Here is a 17,099-nt window from a genome sequence, read left to right as displayed (position 1 = left end):
CGCCCAGGGCCACGGAACGGGTCACCACCACCGTGACACATCCCTGTGAGACACCGGCCCGGTACCAATTAACCCCTCTGCCCTGGCTGGCCACCCACACTCCATGTCTGATTCATCTTGGACTTGGGAATTCACGATTTGACTTGATAACCCAGGCATGGTATATGGGAAAGAGCTACATGGACTAATGTGAAGTGTGGCCTGCTGCATCATTCACTTTTGGTGGGGATGAAGGACACAAGGAAAGGGGTTCTTCCTGACCAGGAGCCAGCACTTGACGACTCAGTGCTTGCATTTTTTGAAACTTCAGAAGAGGAGGGCATATTTGCTGGAGTCTGTTTCGGCAATGTAAGCCAAAACCAGTTCCTCATGCTCTGCCTTTAAAAGCGGTTAACCTACTCCCAGAAAAGGTAGCCTTCCAGGCGTTCCGGAGCCAGACCATGACGCAGGCTCAACACCTGCCTTAGCTGCTATTGTTCTTTTGCCACTACCAGCAGATGCACCACCGCCATCAGCACCAGCTGACCCCCTCACGTCCGCGGCTTCTTCCACCAAACGTCAAAATTTTGCAGAAAATAGACCCAATATAACATCAGACATATGGCATTGTATCAGAAGCATACAGCTCTATTCAGTCAAAGGATAATTGTCAATCTCCCTATATATTCCATCAGTCACACAGAGACGCTCACAGGCTCAGTATGGATTAGACAAGAATATAAAAATTAGACAAAGTGTACAGTATCATCAGATAGCAGGTATATATAGTATAGTTTAAACATTCCAAATCTCTGTAGATATTTGAGGAGGTACACACAGACACTCTCAGGCTCAGTATTGGATTACAACACAATCTAAAAAGCCGTAAAACGGTAATGGATCTCAAGAGTACGGCTGTACACAGTGTAGGTGTCGTCAATTTCAGTATTTATTTCCACAGTCAGAAAATAACTCTCACTTGGTCAGTTTGGATTAGACCAGAAAATAACAAGCAGTAAATGGGTAATGTATCCCAAGCATAGAGCTGTATACAATGTTGGTTTAATTTTTAAATGTACATCTAAATTGCAGGAGTAACCCATAGACACTCACACGCCCAGGATGGATCACACCACAATATAACAATAAGATCCGCAAGAAATAATCACACATGTGGGACAATGTTACAGGTGTCAATGATACACTTAGAGTGTTGGTTGGAGGAGGACTTCCTGGCAGAAAGGGTACAGTATCACCAGATACCAGGTATATATAGCATAGTTTAAACATTAACAATGTACTTCGATATATCAGGAGTAGTGTTGAGCCACCCCGCTAGTGTTTTGGTTCGTCGCACAGGAGGCAAGTTCGTCGAATGTTCGTCGAACGTTCGAAGAACACCGTCGAACCCCATTCAAAACAATGGCAGGCAAACACAAACACATACATACACATAGAAAACAATTACAAAACACCTTTAAAGGTGTCCCAAAGCAGACAAAATGCTCAGAATACAAAAATAACATATGGAAAAGGCAACTACATTTAGAAAAGAGGTGGAGGAGTAAAAGGAAGAGGTGGAGGAGACACAGATATAGGCTTGTCATGCCCTTGTGAAGTCAAGAAAGGCTGGAATAAAAATGTTAAATACAAACCAAAAAAAAAAAAAAATTCTGAAATCGAACACGATCATATACCGTCGGACTGCCCACCAATAAATTATGGCAACTGCCGATGGGGCAGCGTTATTCCCACAAACCTCCAAACTGCGTCCATGAAGGCAAAGTGTTTGGATTCCGGGGGCTGTATGATTGCAAAGCTGAACCGTAAAGGAATGTCCAAAAGGGCACCACCAGGAGTGGAGCCTGTGGCTTAATTGGACTCCACCCGGGAAACCACAACCATACAAGCTACAGAAAAGATGGACAGATTGCAAGCTTTGTCGTTTCTGTGTGTGGTGTGGTTTGTCCCTTTGTAGTTGTGCTACCGATTTCTCAGCTTTATTCCGTTAACAACCGAGACTCCGGCATGCCCCCGCGGTACGCGTCAAGCTTACTAGAGGGATACACGAGACTCTGACACGCGAGATCGAGCAATAGCAGGTCTATCATGCACTTACATGTCCGGGGCTGCATGTGCGCTACACTGAAAGGACCAGCTTTTGTCGCTTACAGGTGCTGATAACCCGCTGAACACCGTTAGTGATGGGGATCTGGGATTCCAATTATTCCCCGCCAGCGATGATTTCCCAGTAAGTGCAGGTCAACCGCAATTACGGACAAAATGAAAAAATTACGTGTCCAAACCACAGGTGCTGTAGCTTGCTTAACAGCTCGGCAGCCGTTCTCAGGCCAAGTATGGATTCGACAACATTGTAGAAAGTTGACAAAGGGTACAGTTTCACCGGATAACACGTATATATGTAGCATAGTTTACACATTAAAAACCTATGTCTATAGATCAGGAGGCAGGCTCAGACGGTCTCAGGCCAAGTATCGATTAGACGTGATTGGACAAAGGTGAGAAAGGATAACGTATCACCGGATTACAAGTATGTATAGCATAGTTTACACATTAAAAACCTATGTCTATAGATCAGGAGGCAGGCTCAGACGGTCTCAGGCCCAGTATGGATTAGACGTGATTGGACAAAGGTGAGATAGGGTACATTATCACTGGATACCAGGTATATATAGCATAGTTTAAACATTTAAAATCTCTGTGTTCTCAGTATGGATTAGACAACAATCTAAAAAGTAGAAAAAAGGAAATGTTTTTGAAGCGTACACCAGTATACACTTTTGGTGGTATTTTTAAATCTTCATATATATTTCTGTCTCAGTAAGACAGTCCAGCCTCTCCGACATAGGAAATGAGATGCATACAATTACTGACATAAAGTCTAGTGCTTGCAGAAATCTAGGAATTAACAATCACGGGAAAAACTGCCGTCACAATTCTCTGAGGCGATGCTGACCCTCAATTAATTTGTGTGGAGACAGTGAAAACATAACTTTGTGAAGAAAGTGTTGCTGTATCGCAGTACCGTTGATCCCATCAGCGTTACTCATCTCCATCAAATTTTAATCACAGGGAGAGATGTAAACATGTTGCTTACTGCCTATCATGATCTGTCACGTAACTTTGGAGTGCAAAAGATAGAAGCCACAGGCCGTAGGCGATTCTATGGGATTGGTATGAGAGGGCATATTTAAAAATGTGCGCCGGAATGTCATGCATCTGTGAGTAGGAAAACTGAGAAAGCTGATGATAAACCACCACTGCATGTCATTGTGAGTCGAGGTCCATAAGAAATGGAAGCCATTGATCATCTGAAGCTAGAGCCCGGCCAGCGAGACAGGGCATAGCTACGTCTTAACCACCATCTATCAGTTCAACAAATTTGTAGTGGCAGTCCCAGTGAAGGATTTGACAGCCCAGACTACACAGCGGAGGAGCAGGGAGAGGTAAACATTGCAAATGCTGTGGCCCTGCCCAAGCAAGGGGGGCACACTCGTGGGTGTCGGTACTGGCACTGGGCCCCTCATAGTACGGCGGTGTGTCTGACGGCGGGTGTGCACCCCCACCGTCAGAGACACTTGATTGCACTATGAGGGACCCTGTGCCAGTGCCTGCACCCAAGAGTCGGCCCACCCACCTGTCCAGGGCAACGGCACTCGCACGGTTAGGTGCGCTAGGTGGTGACCCCAGCCATGGGGGGGGAGGCAGCCCAGTTAGGGAGGTTTACAAAATGGCATATGTTGATGTTGGACATTCAGCTGCTGCAAAAGGCGAAATTGGGCAAGTGCGAGGAAGAGGAGGACCAAAGCAAGTCATTTTTCTGACAACCTAGGTGTCATCAGGGGAAGGTGGGACAAAATCCTTGGAAACCCATGCATGGTTCATTTTAATGAAGGTTAGATCATCCACATTTTGGGTCGACAGACGGGTGCTTTTTTCTATCAGGATTGATCCAGCTGCACTGAAGACTCTTTCTGATAGCACACTTGCAGCTGGGCAAGCGAGCTCCTGTAAGGCATATTGTGCCAATTCAGGCCAGGTGTCCAGTTTAGCGGCCCAATAGTCAAATGGGAATGACCTGTGTGGGAGAACATCGATATGGGACAAGAAGTAGTTTGTAACCATAGTTAACCACTGCTGACTCCTGTCACTTTCAATCGATGCAGTATTACCAGTCGTGTGAGCGGGAATTGAAAAATCAGTCCACAACATGGTCATGAAACCCCTGTCTCCAATGCCACTTCTAATGTGTGCACCACGAACACCTCTTCCAAGCTGCCCCCGGCCCCTACGGCTCGTGTGAGAACCATCACCACTGCTGTGTGCTGGGAATGCCTCAACCAACCGGTTTACCAGAGTTGCTTGTTTGTTAGCCAATATTAGGTCAAGGTTCTCCTGTGGCATTATGTTGTGGAATTTGCCTTTACAGCGTGGATCCAGGATGCTGGCCAACCAGTAGTCATCATCGTTCATCATTTTGGCAATGCAGGGGTCCCTTTTTAGGATCTGCAAGGCATAATCTGACATGTGGGCCAATGTTCCCGGTGTCAATGATGCACTGCGAGTGCTGGGTGAAGGAGCACTTTCTGGCAAATCCACATCCCTCCAGTCACGCACAAACCCTGTACCAGACCTTGCCATGCCAACATTTTCTCTTGCCCCGCGAGAAGCATCCTCCTCCCCTAAATAATCATCCCCATCATCATCCTCCTCCTCCTCTTCCTCTTCTTCCTCCACCTCGTCCAGGAGAGGTCCCAGAGCAGACAATGGCTGACTGTCATCAAGGCTTCCCTCCTCCTCTTCCTCCTCATCTACCTCGGCTACAGACGCCTGCTCCTTAATGTGCGTCAAAGTTTGCATGAGCAGACGCATAAGTGGGATGCTCATGCTTATGATGGCATCGTCTGCGCTTACCAGCCGTGTGCATTCCTCAAAACACTGAAGGACTTTACAGAGGTCTTTCAGCTTCGACCACTGCACACCTGTCAACTCCATGTCTGCCCTCAAAGTGCCTGCCCGTGTATCCTCCCACAAATGCATTATGGCCTGCCTCTGTTCGCACAGCCGCTCAACCATGTGCAGGGTGGAGTTCCACCTTGTTGCAACGTCGATTATTAGGCGGTGCTTGGGAAGGTGGAGCAATCGCTGCAGCTTCTGCCTACGACTGGAGTGTACCAGCAACTGGCGGATGTGCGAGCACAGTCTTCGAACCTTATGGAGCAGGCCTGTTAACTCCGGATAATTATTGAGGAAGCACTGCACCACCAGGTTCAAGGTGTGAGCCAAGCAAGGTATGTGTCTGAGTTTTGAAAGGGCTATGGCTGCCACAAAATTCCGGCCGTTATCACTAACTACCTTGCCTGCCTCAAGATGTAGACTGCCCAGCCATGACTCAGTTTGTCGCTGAAAGTAGTCGGCCAGTACCTCCGCGGTGTGTCTGTTGCCCAAACACATCATCTGCAACACAGCCTGCTGACGCTTTCCACTAGCTGATCGATAGGGAGACACCTCGTGTGCAACACTGGCAGCTGCGGATGGAGTGCTCGTGCGACTGCGCTCTGTGGATGAGCTTTCGCTTCTGGAGGAGGAGGAGGAGGAGGATCGAACGCCTACAGCCAACTGTTTCCTATACCGTGGGTTAGGCAGCACTGTCCCACCACCGCTGTCCCCTGTGGACCCTGCATTCACCACATTAACCCAGTGCGCAGTGATGGACACATAACGGCCCTGGCCATGCCTACTAGACCATGCATCATGCGGTCTTTCACATGAAGGTGGAGGACTGGGATGGCTTTGCGAGAAAAGAAGTGGCGACTGGGTAGGTCATAGCGTGGTACTGCGTAGGCCATGAGTTCGCGGAAAGCTGCGCTTTCAACCAAACGGTAGGGCATCATCTCTAATGAGATTAGTTTGGCAATGTGGGCGTTCAAACCCAGTGTACGCAGATGAGAGAATGAGTACTTTCTTGTCCTACTCATAGACTCCGGTAGGGTGAGCTGGACTTGAGAGCTGCATATGGTGGAACTAGCAGTGGACATGGCGGACTGAGAAAGGGTTGATGATGGTGATGGAGTTAGTTTTCTTTCTGATGGCCTAGATTCAGTCTTTCGTTGATATAACATTGTGATTCCCTGACTGCTTTGGCCTTGCGACGACACCTCAACATTTGCTGCTGGTGGTGTGCTAAATGGTGGGCTTATAGTGGGGGAAACAATGTAGCGTAGCTGACTACCTTCTTTGGGAGCAGTTGCACATGTGGTACGTGAGGTTTGGTAGTCCGTCCACGCTTGCAAGTGCATGGTGGTTAAATGTCTAAGCATGCAACTGGTATTCAAAATTCTCAGATTTTTCCCTCGGCTACAGGTCTTTGCGCACTTCTTGCAGATAACCTTTGCCTGATCATTAGGATTTTGTTCAAAAAAGTGCCACACTGCACTCTTCCTACTATGGAAGACATTTTGAGGCCTTGCACACTGTGCTATTTTGACCATCTGGCCAAGCTGTCCTGCAACTCTTTTTCTTTTTGTAACCCGTTTTTGGACTGCTCCGGGCCTGCCAGATAACAGCTTTTGCGATGTCGATGCCTGCTGCGGATGCTCCTCCTCCTCTTCTGATCTATTGGCAGCGGCACCCTCTTCCCCCAATGGATGCCAATCTGGTTCAACAACTGGGTCATCCATCACCTCCTCTTCATTGTCATGTGCACCTTCCTCTGTGTCACCGTGTATGGTGGTATAGTATGCGGGAAGGGGCACCTGAGTTTCATCAGGGTCAGATTCTGGCTCAGTACACTGCGAGGACAATGTAGTGCTCTGAGTGAATGTACCAGCAGATAAATCTAGCAGTGGCTGTGCATCAGTGTACTCCATGTCAGATTCATCTTGGACTGGGGAATTCACGATTTGACTTGATAACCCAGGCATGGTATGAGAAAAGAGCTCCATGGAGTAATCTGTAGTGTGGCCTGCCGCATCCTTCACTTTTGGTAGGGGTGAAGGACACAAGAAAAGGTGTTGTTCCTGACCAGGAGCCTCCACTGACGATGCAGTGCTTTTATTTTTTGAAACTTCAGAAGAGGAGGCGATAGAGCTGGAGGCTGTGTCAGCAATGTAAGCCAAAACTTGTTCCTGAACCTCCGGCTTTAAAAGCGTTTTACCTACTCCCAGAAAAGGGAGCCTACGAGGCCTTGTGGAGCCAGACAATGACGCCAGCTCACCACCTCCTGCCTTAGGTGCTATTGTGCTTTTGCCACAACCAGCAGAAGCACCACCACCAACACCACTATCAGGACCAGCTGGCAACCCCCGCCCACTTCCATGGCCTCTTCCACCATACTTCTTCATTTTTTTTTAAAAAGGTACCCAAAATAACAACAGCTATATGGTACTGTAAAACAAGGTAAAGGGTCTATATAGTATTGGTGAGAATTTGAATCTCACTGCAGATTGGAGGACGCTGAACTATTGCTCAGGCCCAGTAGAGATTACACCACTATGTGACAGGCAGAAATTGTCTGGTGTATGAGAAAGCAGAAGCTGTATAGAGTATTGGTGAGAATTTTAATCTCACTGTAGATTGGAGGACGCTTAACTATTGTCTCAGGCCCAGTATAGATTACACCGCTATGTGACAGGCAGAAATTGTCTGGTGTATTAGAAGGCAGAAGCTGTATAGAGTATTGGTGAGAATTTGAATCTCAATGTAGATTGGAGGACGCTGAACTATTGTCTCAGGCCCAGTATAGATTACACCGCTATGTGACAGGCAGAAATTGTCTGGTGTATGAGAAGGCAGAAGCTGTATAGAGTATTGGTGAGAATTTGAATCTCAATGTAGATTGGAGGACGCTGAACTATTGTCTCAGGCCCAGTATAGATTACACCGCAATGTGACAGGCAGAAATTGGCTGGTGTATGAGAAGGCAGAAGCTGTATAGAGTATTGGTGAGAATTTGAATCTCAATGTAGATTGGAGGGCGCTGAACTATTGTCTCAGGCCCAGTATAGATTACACCGCAGTGTGACAGGCAGAAATTGGCTGGTGTATGAGAAGGCAAAAGCTGTATAGAGTATTGGTGAGAATTTGAATCTCAATGTAGATTGCAGGACGCTGAACTATTGTCTCAGGCCCAGTATAGATTACATCGCTATGTGACAGGCAGAAATTGGCTTGTGTATGAGAAGGCAAAAGCTGTATAGAGTATTGGTGAGAATTTGAATCTCAATGTAGATTGGAGGACGCTGAACTATTGTCTCAGGCCCAGTATAGATTACATCGCTATGTGACAGGCAGAAATTGTCTGGTGTATGAGAAGGCAGAAGCTGTATAGAGTATTGGTGTGAATTTGAATCTCAATGTAGATTGGAGGACGCTGAACTATTGTCTCAGGCCAGGACAGATTGCACTGCAATGTGACAGGCAGAAATTGCCTAGTGTATGACTAACTACAAGGTGTATATAGAATTGGGCAGAATTGGAATCTCCCTAGAGTGTAGGTCTGTAAGAACGGACAAACTCCTCGATTGTTCTTTGCAGAGTCACACACGTAGATAACTTCAATTTGGCCGTGATAGCAGCCGTTACACGGTACTGAGAGAGGAGCGTGCACGTACACCGCTGTGCGGTGTATGTAAAATTGTCAAGCTCCGTGTTTTTGTATGCGGACTGACACACGCTGTGTCTCTCTAGTTTTCAATGTAATCAAACAGCAAATATACTAAACTGTTTGAAAAACGGACAAAACTATAAGGTGTAGGTCTGTAAGAACGGACAAACTCCTCGACTTTTCCTTACAGAGTCACACACGTAGATAGCTTCAATTTGGCCGTGATAACAGCCGTTACACGGTACTGAGAGAGGAGCGGGCACGTACACCGCTGTACGGTGTATGTAAAATTGTCAAGCTCCGTGTTTTTGTATACGGACTGACACACGCTGTCTCTCTCTAGTTTTGAATGTAATCAAACAGCAAATATACTAAACTGTTTGAAAAACAGACAAAACTATAAGGTGTAGGTCTGTATAACGGACAAACTCCTCGACTTTTCCTTACAGAGTCACACACGTAGATAGCTTCAATTTGGCCGTGATAACAGCCGGTACACGGTACTGTGTGAGGAGCGCACACCGCTGTACGGTGTGTGAAAAAATTAACGCTCAGTAACTCACCAGGACAAAACAATAAAATTTGGATTGCTTTTAAACCAGAAGCTTGCTCAGCAGTGTGAATACAGCAATGCAGCTATTAGGGAGCCTTAAAAGGCAGCCTAATAACCAACAGAGCTGATGCACTGAAATATAGCCTCCCCTTGCACTGCACAGTAACTGGTGTGTTGTACAGGCAAAATCGCTAGCAGCAGAAGTAGTTGTTGGTATCTTCTTCCCTGCCTAACGCTCTCCCTACAGAATCAGCAGCAGCAGCAGCTCTCCCTATTCTGAGATCAGCATAAGTAACATGGCGGTCGGTGTGCACGCCCGTTTATACCCCCTGTGACGCCACACAAAGCAAGCCAATCACTTGCATGCCCTTCACAAACATGGTGGTAACCGCTGCCTATGTCATCACGTTGCCCACAGTGTCCGTTCTTCCTGATTGGCTGAAAAAGGGCACAAAAGCATCTTTTGAAACGCGACTTTGGCGCGATGGTCGCCGACCTCGTGGCCGACCTCATGCTAAGGTCGGGTTTTGTTTCATCAAACCCGACTTTGGCGAAAGTCGGCGAATTTTGAATTTTTTCGACCCGTTTCGCTCAACTCTAATCTTAAATAGTCTGAAAGTTCCTTCTGGTTGGATGGCTAATCAATTCTTAACCGATATGAGTAAGATAACCTTTAATATAGGCCTAATGCAAAAACTTGTGGTTATCACCATGCTTTGCGACCATCACTTCCACTTTGCGTACCCTGCCATCTTCAGTTGGAAAGGTTTTTGATATAAGTCCCATAGGCCATGAGTTTTTTTCCACCTTCTGGTCTTCCATGAGGACAAAATCTCCTACTTGTAGCTTCGGTTTAACTTGAAGCCATTTTCTTCATCTTTGGAGGAGAGTAAGGTACTCCATCTTCCATCTACTCCAGAAACAGTTAGCCAGATGTTGTACATGTTTCCACCATCTCAGATATTTGTTACCGGACACAGAGTCTTCAGGTAAACTAGGAAGTTCTAAGTTTCTGAGGGAGGAAAGTTTCTGGAGTATGAATAGTAGTAGATTCCGGATCCATAGATATGAGAACAAGAGGTCTTGAGTTTACAATAGCAGACACTTCTGCTAGAAAGTGGTTAAGGTTTCGTGAGTTAGTCTTGAAAGATTTGAGTCCATCAACATAGACTCCAGTATCCTACAAGAGATGCCTATCATTCTTTCCCATGATCCACCCAAATGGGAAGCGTGAGGAGGGTTGAAGACCCACAAATAATCATTATTTTCCAAAAAACTCTAGACCGGTGTTGAATTTAATTGTAGTTCTCGACAGGCACCTATGAAGTTTGTTCCACAATCAGATCTCAATTAGTTTACCGGGCCTTTGATGGCGAGGAATCTTCTAAAGGCGTTGATGAAACTGGAGGAATCCATGGATTCTATAACTTCTATGTGTATTGCTCGTACACTCATGCATGTGAACAACACTGCCCATCGTTTACTCGGTGTGTCCGACTCTGGTTCTATGTGCAGTGACTGACCATGGGCCAAAAACGTCCAAACCAACATAGGTAAATGGTGTCTCTGTGCTTGTCCTATCAGCAGGCAAATCAGACATTTGTTGTTGCAGTTTTCCTCTTGTCTTGCAATACTGAACACAATGATGAATTAAATGGGAAACCTGTCTCTTTGCTCCCACAATCCAAAGGCCTTCAACTCTTAAGCCACCTTCAATGAAGTGTCTGCCTTGATGTTTGGTCTTATCATGGTAATGTCGTATTAGTAGAGTGGTGATTAGAGATGAGCGGTGTTCGATTCGAAATGTTCGCCAATTTCAAATTCGACCTGTTTTGGGTGATGTTCGAGTCATTCGAAGAATGCGAACAATTTTGTTCAAATTCGGCAGTTCAAGGTTATGTTCGATAACGCTTCGTTCACCAAAAGTGTAACTGGATTTTCACAGTAATACTGTTACTCAATGTTAATATACAGTTTCAGTGTATAGTGGGCGGGGGATAGATCTGTGCTGAAATACTGCCAATCTCCATTTTTTTTTTTTACCGCATTTACAGTGTGGCGGTGCAGTCTGTCAGCCTATCAGCACACACACACAGCAAAGTGCATTTTTTGCACACAAGCAAGGGCATGTGTCATTGGCACATGTCCTTGCCCTATAAGACCCAGCCATTTTCCCCGTCGCCACCATTTCTTCAGGGCTGCAGCTCTGTGTCAGACGGCGCCGCTGCTGCTGTAGGCGCTATACAGTGTCAGTTAGTCAGCCAGATAGTGAGCAAATTTCAAGTTAGATAGAGAGATAGGTTTAGGGAGTAGGGACTAGTTTTAATATCAGCCCTTTTGAGGGCTAGTTCAGAGAAGTAGGGACTAGTTGCAATATCAGCCCTTTTGAGGGCTAGTTCATAGAAGTAGGGACAAGTTGAAATATCAGCCCTTTGAGGGCTAGTTCAGAGAAGTAGGGACTAGTTGTAATATCAGCACTTTTGAGGGCTAGGTTAGAGCAGTTCATAGCACTTTTGCCAGGCAGGTCTGTGCCAGTGCTGTACAAGTGTTTTTCACAGCATCTGGCCACATCTAGCTCAGCCAATACTTTGGGGCTAGTAGTGTAGCACTGCTGTGAAGAAAGCTACACCACCTGTCTTTAGTAGCCAATTTTTTACTGCATTTAGCCCAGGCAATCCTTTTGGGCTAGTAGCAGTGTCTGGTAGTCAGCGGAGTAGCTCAGCTGTGAAGCAAGCTACGCCGCCTGTGTATCTAATAACAATTTTTAACTGCATCTAGCCCAGGCAATCCTTTGGGCCTAGTAGCAGTGTCTGGTAGTCAGCGGAGTAGCCCAGCTGTGAAGCAAGCTACAGCGCCTGTTTATCTAATAACAATTTTTAACTGCATCTAGCCCAGGCAATTCTTTGGGCCTAGTAGCAGTGTCTGGTAGTCAGCAGAGCAGCCCACCTGTGAAGCAAGCTACACCGCCTGTGGTGCCCCTGAGGGTTCCATTGCCACAGAGGTACTGCACCTCCTCCTGAGGTGTAGTATCCCACTCTCCAGGTAAGATGGTAACACCTGACCAGCCTCCAACACCTGCATCCCACACAAACACAGTAGTGTAGCAGAGCATCCTTCATGGCTCCCTGCTTGGAACACGAAGAGTGCTGGGAGTTGGGTGGAGCTTAGACTGCACAAGAGAGCGGGAGAATATTAGGAAATAGGTCAGTTGGTGAGAGAAGATCCCCTGAGAGGGATGGAGTGAAGGAGGTGCTGCAGCAGACTTCAGTGACCTGGAGCTGCTGGCACGGGAAAGAGGAATAGAAAACCTGATTCTTCAGAAGGAAGATAGTTTAGTACGGAACGTAAGGAGAAGAGAACTAAGGACTAGGGTCAGAGCAGAGCCCTTCCTCAAGTTTGAAGCGCATGGCCGGGGTCCGGTCCCCGAGGCTGTTTGTGAAGCTAATGTTCCAGCAGCAGACACCGGAGGAATAGGAGCTGTGACCACTCTATTCCCACAAAAGACTCGAAGACACAGTGGCAACCTATGTGTGAGCTGGGACATGACGGATGGAGTCCCCGAAGCAGGCTACAGTCACTTGTCATGCGAGTAGAGCTCCAAGGAACACCTGAGAGGAGGAACTTGGATTTAACACACAACTACAAGTACTTCAGTTTAAGCGCTAGTGAAGAGACGTTCAGAACAGGCACACGAAAGGGAGAGCTGGAAAGGTTGATTCCGTCTGCCTGGGAGTTGGCTGAGCCCCTGATCTGGAGACCGCAGCATTGAAGCGGGCACCTGTCTGTGCCAAGAACGTGAGTAAAAGAACTGGAACTGCATTCATCTGTCTCTTTGCCTTCTTCCTGCGCCAACCCACTCAGCACTGCTACATCTCTGTGTCTAACACTGCACCATCTACTTCTCATTATCTCCTCATTTGCCAACCTCATCTACTCAGCCCTGGGACTGCAGCCCTACCTGTGGAGGGCTACAACATCATTGCTGCACCACACCATCTGTCCCAGAGAAGCAACCCTGCAGCGCTGGTCAAACTGACCAGAAACCACAGGTGGCATCACGAATCATCTCAACAACTTTATCCCCATCACTCTCCCCCTTTTACATTGACCGCCTGAGGCCACGGACCGGGTCACCGCCACTGTGACATCTCCCATTGTAATCAACGGGCCCGACACCGAGTACCCCACGACCTCTGGGAGCGAGTCTCCTGTGTATCTAATAACAATTTTTAACTGCATCTAAACCAGGCAATCCTTTGGGCCTAGTAGGAGTGTCTGGTAGTCAGCGGTGTAGCCCACCTGTGAAGCAAGCTACACTGCCTGTCTATCTAATAACAATTTTTAACTGCATCTAGCCCAGGACATCTTTTGGGCCTAGTACCACAGTTTGGCCACTCAGCTCTGCTCGGTTCCATCCATAGTTTTTTGTGCCAGCAACTAACAGAGTTGCCAATTACTTAACCTCCAAAATGAATGACAAAAGGCCTGCTGCTGGTGGAAAGGGGAATAGGCGTGTTGGAAAGGGAAAAAAAGTTTGTGTCCGTGGGGTAGGTGGTAAAGCAACAGTAACATCTGCAGAAGAAAGACCATCTTCCAGCCAAACTAAGATGTCTACATCTTTTCTTGGACAATCTGATATGATCCCTTTCTTACGGACACGACCATCGCTACCAATTGTAGATGAGGCACAAAAAGAGCAGGTGCATGAATGGATATCAAGCGCTCCATCAAGAGGGCTCTCCTCCACCTCAACTTCAACATCACAAATACTCCAGTCCTCAGAGGTGTCACCCCAATCGCACTTGCTTCCTCACAGCTCCCAAGTCTCCAGCCCCCCGTCTGAGTATGGGGTAACACAGATGGTTGAGTCTGCAGAGCTGTTCACTCATGCTATAGCCTGGGAATCAGAGGTCTGCTCCAAAGCTTCTGTGAGTCCAGACGAGGAAATGATCTGCACTGATGCCCAGAAGCTTTGTGAGATCCAGGCCCAGATGAAGAAGGTTCTGAGCATAATGTAGACCCTCATTCCCAAACTGTAACTCCTGTTAGTGGAGACAATGAGGAAGATGCTGATGAGACTGAGATACCTGATTGGAACGACAACTTGACTTTTCGGTCAGGGCAGGAAGAGGTTGGCTCTGAGAACGACGGGTGTGGAAACACACAGGGTGATGATGACGAGGTTGAAGATCCCACTTACTGTCAACCCACAGTCAGTCAGTCGATGAGGTCAGCAGAAGAGGTGGAGGAGGATGCTAGTGACGACGAAGTTAGGTTGCGCCTTCCTGGACAGAGACGGAGTACTGGAAGCATGTCAACAACTGCATCCTCAACCACAACTCTGCCTCTGAGCAGAAGTCGTGGTGGTTCTTCAGGTCACATGGGCTCTAAGCCTTGCCTAACCTGGGCCTTTTTTGAGATTGCAAAGGATGACCCAACTCATGTTATCTGTAAGATTTGTCACCAAAATCTATGTAGAGCCAAAAAATCAATAGTTTTAGTACTTCATGCATGAATCGTCACATGGATACGAAGCATAAGTCGCAGTGGGAAGCTCACTGTGCTACAATGCGGCCTAGCGGGCCGGGCCAACCACCGTCTGCCCCATCAAGTGCATCCGTGTTTTCTTCATCCTCTGTCACTGTGGGGACAGCAGTCACACATGCTTTTGGACGCAGACCTTCCACCTCTTTACCTGCAACAGTGTGATTGACAGGTCGTCAGTTCTTTTGGAAGTGGAAACACCTGCTGGTGTTGAGCGCTCTCCGACATCAAGAGCACCACCTTTGGATAAAGGAAACATAATATCTCTGCCTGCACTTCCCTCACAGACCAGCAGTTTGCCGGGGACACCCTACTCAACCCCATCTCAGCACAGCAGCCAGCCCTCGGTCCCTCAGATGTGGACAAGTAAAAGACCATTTTCTCCTACCCATGACAAAGCTAAAAGGTTGAATTTCACCATTTGCAAGCTGTTGGCTACAGAAATGCTGCCTTTCCACCTGGTGGACACAGAGGATTTTCGAGACCTTATGTCCGTCGCAGTACCCCAGTACCAGATGCCCAGTCGCCACTACTTCTCACAGAAAGCTGTGCCTGCACTACACCAGCATGTCGCACACAACATCACCGCTTCCTTGAGAAACTCTGTGTGTGACAGGGTGCATTTCACCACAGACACTTGGACGAGTAAGCATGGACAGGGGCGTTACATGTCGGTAACTGGGCACTGGGTAGCTATGGTGACAGCAGGAGAAGGGGCTGCTGTACAAGTCTTGCCGTCCCCACAAGTTGTGCGTCAGTCCTCTGTATGTAGAAGTTCCTCCACTGCTTCTGCCTCCTCAACCTCGTCTCGGTCCTCCACCTGCACCCAAAGCCTGTCTGGTAATGCCACCCACGTTCTAACTGCGCAGAAGGAATCCTGCACACCTCCTTACTATGCTGGCAGCAGGGCTCAATGGCATCAGGCGGTGTTTACATTGAAATGTCTGGGAAATGTGAGTCACACACTGAGGAGTTGTGGTCAGCTCTGGAGACCGAGTTTCATCAATGGTTGTCTCCACTGAACCTGCAGCTAGGGAAGGCCGTGTGCGACAATACTGCAAACCTGGGTGCGGCCCTTCGCCGGGGCAATGTTACACACGTGCCTTGTATGGCTCCAGTCTTGAACCTGGTTGTCCAGCAATTTTTAGCTCACTATCACAGCCTAGATGGGCTTCTGCAGAGGGCATGGTCGCTGTGTGCTCACTTTTGCCGTTTGCATCCCGCAGCTCAACGACTTGCATCTCTACAGAAGTACAAGCTGAAATGCGATGTGCCGACATGATGGAATTCAACTCTGCACATGTTGCAGCGACTGTGGCAGCACCTATGAGCCCTGGTGCAATACGTTATGACGTATAGCCTGGGCCAATGAGATCCAGAAGTGGGGCAAATCACGCTGCTAGAGTGGTCTCAGATCAAGGACCTATGCACCCTTCTGCACAGTTTTGAAATGGCGACGAAGATGTTTAGTGCTGACGAGGGGGCCCACCTGGGATACCCTGCTGTAACTGAATCTGCGGGGAGCAGGGAGAATCGATCATCTCCCTGCTCTGCGACTGCCGCTATGTTCTCTCTTCCACAGGACCTGTGATGAGGTCACAGGAGGGGAGGAGTCAGAGGTCACATGATCAGGGGCCTCAGTGTATGCAGGACTCTGCTGTGCTGGTTGTCATGGTGCTGGATGAGGGGAAGTTTATGTGTGGGGTCAAGAGGGGTTTACAGGGTGCATGTAGCAGAGCTGTGTGTGTACAAGGTGTATGGAGCGGAGCCGTGTGTGTATGAGGTGTACGGAGCGGAGCCGTGTGTGTACGAGGTGTACGGAGCAGAGCCGTGTGTGTACGAGGTGTACGGAGAGGAGCCATGTGTGTACGAGGTGTACAGAGCGGAGCCGTGTGTGTAAGAGGTGTACGAAGCAGAGCTGTGTGTGTAAGAGAAGTACGGAGTGGAGCCGTGTGTATACGAGGTGTACGGAGCAGAGCCTCGTGTGTACGAGGTGTATGGAGCGGAACTGTGTGTGTACGGGGTGTACGGAGCAGAGCCGTGTGTGTATGAGGTGTATGGAGTGCAGCCGTGTGTGTACGAGGTGTACGGAGCGGAGCCACGTGTGTACGAGCGAGGTGTACAGAGCAGAGCCATGTGTGTATGAGGTGAACGGAGCAGAGCCGTGTGTGTACGGAGCAGAGCCGTGTGTGTACGAGGTGTATGGAGTGGAGCCACGTGTGTACAAGATGTACGGAGCGGAGCCACGTGTGTACAAAGTGTACGGAGCGGAGCCACATGTGTACAAAGTGTACAGAGCAGAGCCAAGTGTGTATGAGGTGTACGGAGCGGAACTGCGTGTGTACAAGGTGTACAAAGTGGAACCGCGTGTTTACGAGATGCATGGAGCAAAGCTGC

The sequence above is a fragment of the Dendrobates tinctorius genome, unplaced genomic scaffold (assembly GCF_039654945.1).
Source record: "Dendrobates tinctorius isolate UK_male_01 unplaced genomic scaffold, ASM3965494v1 ptg000086l, whole genome shotgun sequence".
In the NCBI taxonomy this organism is placed as follows: domain Eukaryota; kingdom Metazoa; phylum Chordata; class Amphibia; order Anura; family Dendrobatidae; genus Dendrobates; species Dendrobates tinctorius.
Note: the sequence above shows the minus strand (reverse complement) of the source record.